Source organism: Manacus vitellinus, unplaced genomic scaffold (assembly GCF_001715985.3).
Source record: "Manacus vitellinus isolate BGI_N305 unplaced genomic scaffold, ASM171598v3 scaffold_6_pilon, whole genome shotgun sequence".
NCBI lineage: Eukaryota > Metazoa > Chordata > Aves > Passeriformes > Pipridae > Manacus > Manacus vitellinus.
Genome location: NW_021940750.1, coordinates 39,628,118 through 39,640,537, shown reverse-complemented (window position 1 = coordinate 39,640,537; position 12,420 = coordinate 39,628,118).

Below are 12,420 nucleotides of genomic sequence, written 5' to 3'. Positions count from 1 at the left end.
AACCCAGACAGTCCATGAGCTGCTTCCCCACGTGACAAAGCCAGGGGCAACTCCAATGTGATCCCTGTGGCCGCCTGTTCCTCCTGCCAGAGAGCCAGATGCTGCTGCTTGGAAGAACCTTGTCCACAGCTTGCTGCCGGGCTCCTGTGATTGCTGTCCAAGGAGCAGTGGGATGACTGGGATCCCAGCATCCCACTGTAATTTCTCCCCCTCCTCATAGTGTTATTTTCACTCTAAGTGATTAGAACAAAGAAAGTGTAACTTTTATACCTCCCCTTGATGTAACCAAACGTCTTAAAAGCGCAATAAAATCCATTCCAAAGGAATGGAAAAAATATTGCAAAATTATGACAGTAAGTCTACAAGCCCCAGATCTCTGTGTTTGTTCCTCTGATGGCTGAATATTGAGATGAAACAAATCTTTTCCTTGTGATGACAGCAGTTAGGACACGACTGGCTGTGTTGGTTAATTAATCAGTTAATTTAATAAAGTCATCCTCAGATTGTAATGGCTATAAGGGAAGAGTGGGAGCCTCCCGTAAGTGGGAATACACTGATTTTTTTCCAGAGAAAATTTCCAGTGTTTTATCTTGCTGGAAAGTGTCTTGGGGATAGTTTGACCTTGTGCATCCTTAATGACAGTTTTCTGATTTCAGCTCATGTGAAGTGACTTTTTGGCACCATTGGGATTACGGATGAGATCTACTAACACAAAGTTGAGTTTGGGTGTAAATGTAACAGCTCCCTCAAAGCAAAGCTCTGGCTCTATTTTGAAGGGATTGTGTGAGGCATAACAGGTCCAATTTTGCAACAGATGTAGAACAGGGATGCTCCTTTGAGAACACAGCCAAGACAGGTGGATTAGGCTCTAGGTGCCCACATCTGCTCATCCATCACCTCCCACGTTGTTTTCCCAGACTACGGAGAGCTCAGGTAGTCCTGTGACTAACACACCTTCCCTTGCTCAGTCCTGGTTTTATTTTTGAGTTGAGCTGTCCTTTTTAGTTGCTTGAATAAAGAAAAAAGAAAACAGAGAAGTTTGCTTGTGAGTGAGACAAGCTTAATTCCGCTTAAAAAAATTTTCAACACAGAACTGAAACTAAAGCACAACATAAAGTGAAATTACAGCATTCACTAGATTTGCTGTTATTTGGCTTGTACCTGCACACTCAGCCCAGCAGCTTTCTAAGGAATCAAGTGGTGCCATGTTGCCTGATTTTAAATAAAACCCAGGATCCTTCTCCTTCATTATTTCTGCTGGGTTTGATTGTTATTCAGCTCTAACTTCACCTTTTGAAGTGCTGAACTCATTGTGGAAATGGCCAATGTTGAGCCCTACCTGTTGCCTATCTCCATGTTGTAGCCTAAGAGAAAAAAGGGAGGGAGAATAAAGCTCCAGCTAGCTCAGGAGGATTTGTCCCAGAGAATTTTTATATGAAAGGAAGTGGTGAAACTTCCAGTGTTTTCAGCTGGTAAAAGTGCTGAGGTATCTGTAAGGGAAGGCAATGCTCATTTTTCAACTCTCTCTGCTTTGCAGACAATGAGTGCTGCTTGTCAGGTTGATTTCTTTGGCACTTCAAGGTCTGTTCCCTGGAATGTGACTTTTTTGGGGGGGTCTTCTAGGCCACATTGGACTGAACCAAGGGAGGAACTGCCTGAGGTTTCCTGGGATATTAGATCCTCAAGAGTATTGCACTGACCTGCCAGGTGTTGCACAGTGTTCCCTCACCCCAGTTGTGCTGGTGACCCCAGAGCTGGTCCAGGCACACATGAAAATGAAGAAGGCAGGACAAGGACTGGAATGTGGAACAACATTCATAGCATATCATGCAGTCAGTGAATTTCATGGATGAGCTGTAGCAGTTGAGCTGGAGGACTCTGGGTGAGCAAAAGATATTTCTGCCCACAAGATGCCCAAGAGAGTCTGATAACACCATCTCTGCTACTACTGATGGAAACCCAGAGGTAGGAGAGAACCTCCCTTGAGGAGCCTTATATAATTTTATTGTCTGGGTCTAACAGGGATTTTTTATCCAAGAGTTTAGAATTTCCTGTGTGGGAAAGTCATTGCATTTGTGGAGTAGTAGCTACTTGTGCAGTTGTCAGATCTGGAAAGCCACTGTAAGGGGCAGAAGCTGTAAGGATAAACCAATGGCATTTTACACCATGATCAATAAATCCATTGGGTGAGATCATGGCTGTATCTCTTCTGGACAAAGTGTTTGGTAAGGCATTCATTCAACAGTCTGTGTTTCTAGTGTAGCCTCTATCAATTTTAGACATTCCCTGGCTTTGTGGTGCTGTACTACACCAACACCCCTTTAATTTCTGTTTTTGGGATAATATTTCAATATCTCATACTCCTGATTAGTCAGTGCAAACCCATGAAGAAGGGGAGCTATGACCTGAAGGGGGAATGTTGCACAAGACACAGCTTATTCATTCATATTTATTTATGATTCAGATGTGGAGTAAGAGTACTACATTTAAAAGGAAATGGTTTGTGCTTTTAATAAGGCTCTTCACTTACAACTATTCTGATATAACTCTTGCATTACCCACTTTCCTTACAGTATTGTGACTTTATGGTCTGCTGGCTCACAGACATGTGTGTTCTTCATTACTTAAAAAATGTGATTGCTTTACAGAAATCTTTCTATGGATACAAAATGAACGTTATTTCCATTTGCTTTTATATTTTTGTATAGAATACAAAAGCATTGTTGTTATTAATTTAATATGGAGAGCCTCTTAAAATGGCCCAAGCATCATCTGTTTTATTAGTGCCTGCTTGATAAAGCTTCCACATTCTACAGTTAGTTTTCTTCTGAGGATAAGACTTCACAATATGCACTGAGATTTTGATAAAATCTCATCAAAGCCTGCTAAAAGATCTTTATCTATTTTGATTGGCTTGATTACATTGATTAATGAAACACTGGAGGATTTTATGTGATGGGATTAAATAATGCAATTAGTTTTAATAATTTTTCTAAAAAAAAAATAGAATTAGGTAGGAACAAAAGGGAAAAAAGAGAGCAATGTTCTGCGTAGTGTTTTCATGATAAGTCATAATTCTTTGCTTTACCCCTTGGAACTGTGGCATTTTACAGACCTCAGATGCAGGAATGCTCAGGAGGAAATGTAAGTGAGGGAGTTAATACTGAAGTGAATCTAAACTCACCAGTATTTTTCAGGCTGGCACTTGTGCCAGTGCTGGGAAGGAGCACAGCTGGCACCATGAAGGCAGGTCATTGTTCTGTACTGACCTCCTCCTTGCTCCTCTCTGGTGGTTTACAGGAGAAGGGGGGTTCTGGATGAGAAGAAAACATGTGCAATTTTAGTGGATTAAGAATATTCGGGAACTTGCAGCAAAAGCCTGAGGTTCTGTGTAGGGGACCTGCAAGAGAGCTGGAGAGGGACTTTGGACAAGGGTCTGGAGGGACAGGATAAGGGGGAATGGCTTCCCACTGCCAGAGGGCAGGGTTAGATGGGATATTGGGAAGAAATTCTTGGTTGTGAGGGTGGTGAGGCCCTGGCACAGGTTGCCCAGAGAAGCTGTGGCTGCCCCATCCCTGGAAGTGTTCAAGGCCAGGACAGGGCTTGGAGCAACCTGGGACAGTGGAAAGTGTCTCTGCCCATGGCAAGGGGTGGAATGGGATGACCTTTAAGGTCCATTCCAGGATTCTGTGAGAGGGTGTGGTAACTCCTTGGCCATGCCAGAGTTTGGAGTCTTGTATGCAAACTCCTCCACTGAAAGCAATGCAGTGGGAATAGCCTCACCACCTAAGGATTTCCCTCACTACAACCAATATCTGTTGGGTCCAAGAAGAGAGATTTATGGCAGTCAGAAAATTAAAATGGGTATTGTAGTTGTCCCAGCCACTGAAAGCTAAAGGCAAGCAGGTCAGCAATCTATGTAAGAAGAGCCAAAAGAGACTAGAAAAGAGAAAATTATATTCCTCTGACCGACTGTTCTTCAGTTTGTGCTCAGTTTATGAGCACATCTCTCCCAGGACACCCTGCAGGGACCCCCATGCTTCCTGTGAGGATTTCTGTCCCAAGTGGGCTTTGAGAGCAGTACTGGAGTGTCCAGTTGCCCAACTTGCATATTTATCTTCTACTTCAGAGTCAAGGCTGCTGGATTCTGTTCCTGGGTCTGCCCTGGACTCTCTGGTCAGTCCTGAGTAAATCCTTTAGACCTGGGCTCAGGTACCCCCATGGGTACCCATAGCTGAGATGAACAGAGCTTCATGTTATCAAGACAATGAGGACAGTTGTAAGCATCCTGTTGCCTGTGACTGCCAGTTCTTAGTTCCCAGTGCAAGAAATGGGGAGGGGACGTGACAATTTAAAAAATGTCCTTACAGTGTCCTGTCTGAGTGCAGTCCCCCACTACTCTGCACTCCCTGTGCTGGAAGTGAAGAGTTGCTCTGAATTGCTTGTTGTTGCCTTGGACTTAAATGCTGTTGCAGGTGCTGAGGGAATAGAATCATTTAGGTTGGAAAAGCCCTCTAAGATCATGGAGACCAACCACTAACTCAGCACTGCCAAGCCCAACCACTGAACCACGTCCCCAAGTGCCACATCTACACGGCTTTTAAATCCCTCCAGGGATGGTGGCTATGCCACTGACCTGGGCAGCCTGTGCCAGTGCCTCACCACCTTCTCCTTGAAGGAATTTTTCCCAATATCAAATTTAAACCTCCTTTGGTACAACTTGAGACTGTTTCCTCTTGTCCTGTCCCTTGTTCCCTGGGAGCAGAGCCCGACCCTCACTTGGCTTCACCCTCCTGTCAGGGAGTTGGAGAGAGTGATAAGGTCCCCCCTGAGCCTCTTTTTCTCCAGGATAAGCCCCCCTCCAACCCCCTTTAGCTGCTCCTGGTGCTCCAGACCCTTCCCCAGCTCCACTGCCCTTCTCTGGACACGCTCCAACCCCTTAAAATCTTTCTTGCCATAAGAGGCCCAAAACTGACCCCAGGATTTGAGGTGCCTCAACAGTGCCCAGCACAGGGGAACAGTCACTTCCCTGGTCCCTCTGGCCACACTATTGCTGGTACAAACCAGGTCAGGCCTAAGCTGAGCCCAGGAGGCCTAAACAGAGCTCTCATTTCTTTGTTCCTCGTTGCCCTGGGCTGTGCAGCAGCTGGGCTGATGTTCCCCTGTCATTTGGGGGTTCAGTGCTTTCTACCTGCCACTCGTGGCTCATCCTGGAGATGCAGTGGGGAGGTGGCAATGCAAATGCAGGGTGTCACTGCTGGAGATTGGGGTCTCACTGGCGTTTCCTACACCTAGAATATCAATTCTAATTGCCATTTATTTTTCTTCTCATCTAGGTATATCTCTAAATCTTGTTTACTGTCACTCTGCACTAAGCTGTTACTTCAAAGCATTTGCCTTGAATAATCACAATCAGTAAACTGCATAACAGCTTTGTTAAACACACTCCCTCTTCCCTTATAGTGTCATTCCTGGGAAGAAAAGACAAGCAGAAGCTGTGCATGTTGAATCCAGACCTGATTTCAGAGATAGCAGGCAGCTGAATTATGTACACTCGGGGTTTAGACAGGTTTGGGACTATGATTTTTTTATTGGGAATGACCTTTGTTCAGAAACGAGTCCTGAATGAATCAGTGCCCGAATTCAGACACAGAGGCATATACAAACCCCACAAACCCTAAATAGAAGGGTGAAAATGATGTGGAATTTTTTTTCATAAGCAAAAGTTCTCTTAGCATGTGAAAATTTGGCTCTGTAATGCAAAACCCACCACTTGCAGACTGCTAGAACAGGCTGAGATCGGACTCTGTAAGTGTCATCCCTTTAGGGCTGTCATGGAAGTAAAATATTCATCCCCCGAGGCTCTGCCACGGAGCAAATATATTAACTAACAGAAAAAAAATCATATTTTTCTAATAAAATATTCAATTGCTTGTTTGTTCTAACGGATACGAGAAATGGAGATTTAATCAAGAAAAACAAGACTTTACATCAGATTGCAAGGTATTCTTGGCTAGAAGTCTGCTAATATGCTTGAATAATTCTGGTAATAGTAAAACAGCCATCCAGAGAGGGTAGCTCTTACACTGATTTACGGTGACAGGGTTTGGGTAGACAAAGAAATAGCCAAATTAGCTCTTCAGAATTATAATTTATGAAAGGTTTGCTAATGTCTCATCTTGAAGCCTGATAGGGATGTGGTTCGGGTTTCTGCTCTGTTTATTTGTTTGTTTGGACAAGCAGGCATGGTAATAAATTGGTAAATAATCAGAGTAGAGAGGGGACTTAACCTGGCTGGGAGTTCTCCTGGTGATTGCTGTCTAAGAGAGCAATTTCTCTCCTTCCACGTATCAGTGCTTCACATTCTCCTCATCACACAGAATTCCTTTTATCCAGACAGATTAGCATGGACTCTCAGATTGATAATTGGCACACACAGACATGAACTCCCTCTGTCTTTCCCCCCCCAAACCCCAATCCCCACGCCTTCCCCCTGCCAAACCCTGCATTGTTCCACCCCCTTGCTCAAACAGACTGTAAAGCCCCCACCAAAGTTTTCCTGAATAACATTGCAATCTTTGGAACAAATCCAGAGCCAGTTTGAAGATAATAGGAACACTGAGTACTAAATAACACACTGACAGAAGACATGACACCATGCTGGCAGGAGACATGTGTGCATGACTTTTATAGTAACCAGGGCACTCATTGCTTGGTAGCCAGAGGACAGCACAGTAAAGTACTGAGAATAAAGGCAACTTTTAATATCTCATGACTTTAGCTGGAGAAGATCATGTGTATTACAGGAGAGAGAGAGTTGGTGTCCTTTGCAACTGGCCCTTTGTGAAGGGAAGCTGAAAATGGATCTTCTGGGTATTTGATATTGAGGAGTCACGTGGGGATTGCTGGTGTACATATTGCATAGGAAATTCTACTAAAAGGATCAGCTCTGAAAGTTAACACTGATGGTGTGTAAAAAGAAATTGATAGGTTTCAGAGTCACCACATGATGGAAAGAAAACAGGACCATCTCCATCTCTTCAAATTACTTCTTATTTTTTCTTAATTGCTAATCTTTAATCTATAGTCTATGTGCATCTGCATGTCCCACTTCAGAGCCAGAGAAGAATATCCAAGTCATCTTTCAATGTGTCAGCCCAATTGAAATTTCAAGTTAAATTTTTTGCCCTGGAGGGGGAAAAAAAAAGACTTATCCATAATGTTTTCTGCAATCTGTGTCTTAACTCAGAACCCCTCAAGAGGAGCACAAGACTTTCGAGCAAGCCCTTCCCAAAGCTGATGTACTTCAGGCACTTTCATACTGCATTCAGACTAAGGAATTCAGCTGGAGGCAGTGATAAATCAGAGCTTGAGGTCATGTTCTGGAATTATAGCCTGGTCAGTGATTACTTAATGTTGTGTCTCCATAGGTAGGAGCTACACAAGGAAAAAAATCTGGAAGTTGTTGACTGTCAGTTCTTCTCACACAGGAAAAGTCCTAGCACTGCAGCCAGACTCGAAGCTGGACATTGCACAAGTACTTGGATGTGCCTGGAAGGCTTGTCATGTTGCTAGACCCAGACTAAATAAAGAAAAGGGACTTGTTTTTAGACATCCTCAACTCCCAAACTCTGCATCCTCCTTTAGAATGAGGGGTTTTGTGATGTCCACGAGCTCATGATGCCAACTGGATTGAGATGGAGTGGGCCATGAGAAAGGATCACGTGCCACTGGTGTGCCTTTGCTGATGCTGAGGTGGTGAAGAGGCTGAGGAGTGAGCACTTCACTGTCGTGTGGAACAGCTTTATCTTTTATTGCTTGTACAGGATCAAGCACTTTCACTTCAACAGGAGATTACTTCTGTTTGAAGCCTTAACCATGCACTGTAACGCTGAGATGTAAAAAGGGCACGGAAGGCAAAGCATGGAGGAATTAAATTATATATTACATATGCACGCCACAGAATGAACCTTGTGCAAGCCCCATGTTAGCATTGAATATCTGTTCCACTTCATGAGAGCCCTTTCCTTTATTTATCACTGTTTTCTAGTGATATCAGTGGGTGTTTGTGCACACTGTCTGGGAAAGGACTGAATTCTGCTGCCTCCTCTTAGGCAAAACCCCCAGCCAGGAGCAAAGGCTCTGATGACAGTCAAGAAAACGTCTCTATTCACAAGCACTCTTTACAGGTGATTGCTTATGTATTAGACATGCAAATGAGGTTTTTGTTTCAAATGAGGTAAATCTAAGATTAAACTCCCATCGAAGAGTAAATGCTCCCTTTACCTTTCATGTGTAGTAGCTTGAAAGAGCCAACACAACAATAAATTGCATTACAGAAGCTCCCACTGACACAGCCATATGTTAGCAGTCTCTGTTTTGAAGGGTTGCAACTCGGTTGTAAGAATTTGCTGTGGGCTGAAATTTGGCAGTCTCTGCTGGGTAGTTAGGTTTTAAAATGGAGCTGCAAATGCATCCCAAGCCATCCTGAAAAAGCGCAGAGGGAGGGAAAAGACGAAGCGTGTTGAGTTTAAGTTTGGCGCTTACGTGACTGAGGGCGAAACGAAAGCGTGTGTGGTGGCAACACCTGGTCTGAGCACCCCTTCCCCTCAGGAAAATGTTAAAAAATGAGCTGCAAGCCACAACGAGGGGAAGAGCTGCCTTCTGGCACTGCGGCCTCAGCAGGTTGCAGCTCCTGAGGCTGTGGGAAGATGGTGACCTGTGGTATTCGGGAACATGATCAGCTTGCAATGAGAGCCCCACGAAAAGGGGGGGTGAAGAGGGAAAGGCTGGAAGTTGAGGAGCAGGCAGGGGTTGTTTTTTTGTTTGTTTGTTTGTTTGTTTTTTCATAAGTCCTGAGTCATGCTGCCCTCATGTTCCCAGTTCTTGCCTGTGAGGAAAATGCAGGTCCCTCGGCTGCCCAGCTGTGCTGGGTAGCCATGGAAGAAGGAAGGATGGGGAAGAAGTTTGTAGTGAGTTAAACTATATAAGGCTGCCTAAAAAGAGGTAGGAGGGAGGAACATCAACATCTGTCTTACTGCATTTATACTCATTATGGGGTTTAGTGCCTGTTTAGGTGACTGGGCTGTTGCTGGTTTGAGATGAGGGGCACTCACCCCCTTCACATCCAAGGGATGGCATGAATGTTCACATCTACACAGTGGGAATCTGTGCCTTCTTTTAGTCTAGCTGGATGCACTTACAAAATCATGGAAGATGAGGCTTGAAGGGAGGTCAGGATGTGCCTGATCCACCCTGCTGACAGATCATAGAATCCCAGAATGGTTTGGTTTGGAAAACACCTTAAAGCTCATGCAGTTTGAACTGCCCTGCCATGGGCAGGGACACCTTCCAATAGACCAGGTTGCTCCAAGCCCCATCCAACCTGGCCTTGAACTCTTCCAGGGATGGGGCAGCCACAGCTTCTCTGGGCAACCTGTGCCAGGGCCTCACCACCCTCAGAGGGAACAATTTCTTCCTAATATTCCATTGAAACCTGCCCTTTTTCAGCTTAAAGCCATTCCCCCTTGTTCTGTCAATCAGTTTTGAACTTAATCAGTGCTCTGGCAGGTATGGGTGAACGTCTGGCAGGAAGGCTTTTTTCTTCAACACCCTCTGAAGGTATCTGTTCCTGCTTGTTCCTGCTTTTAGTCCTCAAAATCTGACTGCTTGGTGCGATTTGGATCTTCCTGACTGAAAGAAGAAAATTTTAAAACCCCACAAATCTCCAGGCATGTAACAAAGGCAGCAAATTTCTGCATGTAGACTCCCAATAGTCCACTTCAAATAAGGAACTAGAGACAGGAGTGTCTCTAAAATGTGTTTCAGGCCCCGGATAAGCTGAATTATTCTGAATGTGCTGTTTCCTTTCTGCTAACTTCCCAGAATATGCAGAGAGACTCTTGTGTGTAGCCCAAGACAATTAAAACTGGGTTGAATGGGTCAAAGTGCGAGCAAATTGTCTGAATCCACCCAGGAAGACTGTACAGAGACATGAGCTGAACCTTTTGTGGTTGCCTTTACCACAAAACCAGTTTTTCTCTGCTGAGCAGTCTCCCGAGTTACTTTGCAGGGAAGATCTAATGTGTTGTATGAGAAGCAAAGAAATTAAATAGCAAGTGTTCCACTTGACCAAAAGGTCAAAGTCCCGGCGATTAAAATGCTTTGTTATTTTAAGATCAGGGAATGTCACATAACCATTATATATAAAAGGCAAAGCTCCTGTGTGTGCTGACTACTGAAGAGCCTTGCTGACTCTGTCCTTGGGGGTGCCAGCTGAATATCTTTTCCCGAAGCAATTCCCATGTCCCACAAGGAGTGCCACATGGATGGCAGGCAAGGAAAACCCTCACAGTTGGAGAGATTAAATACACTTTGTAGAACCACTGAATCACAGAATGGTTTGGGTTGGAAGGGACCTTAAAGACCATCTCGTTCCAACCCTCTGCCATGGGCAGGGACCCCTTCCACTAGACCAGGTTGCTCCAAGCCCCATCCAACCTGGCCTTGAACACTTCCAGGGATTCAGGGGAAGCCACAGCTCCTCCTTTCCAGTTTTATGACACAATGTTGTATTTCTTGTACTGCTGTTTTTCAAGTGCACTGGTACTGTTTTCTCTTCTTATCCTCTTTAAGTGAAAAAAGCAATCCCAAAATAGACATAAAATATTTTAACAACGTAAAATTTTGCTCTGGAAATGCCCTACTTCTTGCACGTGGATGGGGCAACACAGTGAACCCAAGACTGAATTTGCCTTGATTTTGACTGGACTTTGCAGATCTGCTGAGCAGGTACTGAACTGTCTCTGACCCATGCAGTGCTGGGATAGAACTGAGACACATTAAAAAACATCCACAGAAAGCTGGGATGACATACTTAGCTTTTACTTCAGTAAAATAATAGGATGGGGGGGTCAGTGGATTAATTAAATATTTATTTTATTTGACAGTTTGCAAATATTATTGTACAAGTGGATCGTGCTGCTTTGGACTTTAGGTAGTGTTATATTTGGCTTTAAATGATGAAGTCCTGGACATTGATGGAGTGAAAATGAGAAAAGGTCAGAAAGGTCATTTACAGTTAGAATAAATACCTTGAAGTTCAGATAATTCATAATCCTGGCCCTCAAATCCTGCCTGTTATAGAAATGTATTTAACAATAATACTGACCCGAAATAAACTCTTTGAATTAACTGCTTTTTTCTAGTGTGCCAAACAGAGCTGGAAATTCAGGGAGGAGGAGGTCTGAGGTCCCAACAAAACAGTCTCTCTCTGCTGGTATCCCCTAACACACCCTGGGATGTCTTCTTTTAATGATGAAATGCTTCTTTTTCAATTCTACATGCATTTCTTCTCCAATGGATTCTTGAAATTGAACTTAATCTTCTGCTGTGAAGAAGATATCAGAAGGGTCAAAGGAAAGAAGAGAAAAATTATATTTTCACATGCCTTTTTTTTTTTATTGGATATGAATAAACACATACAAAGCTTTATAGCCTGGACAGAACAGAGCTGTGGGGAGATGCTGAACTCTCCTCCTTTCTCTCTGCATTCCCATCCCATGCCTTATTTTCCCTTCTGCTTAGGGGGACGAGATGCAAAAAGAGCAATTTGTCCTTTGCATGCTGTTTTGAGAGTTGAGGGAGTGTCTTGACTTGCTCATGAAATGATGAATTATAGATTCATTGAGCAATAGGGCTGGAAGATGCCTCAGAGACCTCCAGTGCTGGAAATTGCACCGTCTCACCAGATAATCTGTTCCAGCGTGTCACCATCCATCTGTTAAGCAGAGGATCACAGCATCAGCTTTTGCCTTGGGCCTTCAGTCCCAGGCAGGCTAGGACTGCTCTCCACTGAACAGGAGATTGGGGGACCTGCTTTGCTCCTTGCACGTGGATTATTTGTGTTTTGGCACTTGCACAGGGCACAGGCTCCTGGCCAGACCCCTGGTATTCACAACCAACAGAGACAGCAAACAGAAAGAGTATTAGAGAGCCCTCCTCCTCCTCCTCCTCCTCTCCATGGGCTCAGGAGGGGTGAGTGGGCTGCTCCAGTCTGATAGGAGCAGCTGAGGGAGCTGGGGGGGCTCAACCTGGAGAAAAGGAGGCTCAGGGGGGACCTTCTCCCTCTTTATAACTCCCTGAGAGGAGGGTGGAGCCAGGTGGGGTTGGAATGTTCTCCAGGGGAACAAGTGATAGGACAAGAGGAAATGGCCTAAGTTGCACTAGGGGAGATTTAGATTGGATATTGGGAGAAATTTCTTCATGGAAAGGGTTGTCCATCCCTGGCACAGCTGCCCAGGGCAGTGGTAGCATCCGTGTCCCTGGAGGAATTTGAAAGCTGTGTGGATGTGGCACTTGGGGACATGGGTCAGTGGTAGGCTTGGCAGTGCTGAGGGGATGGTTGGACTCGATTGCAGG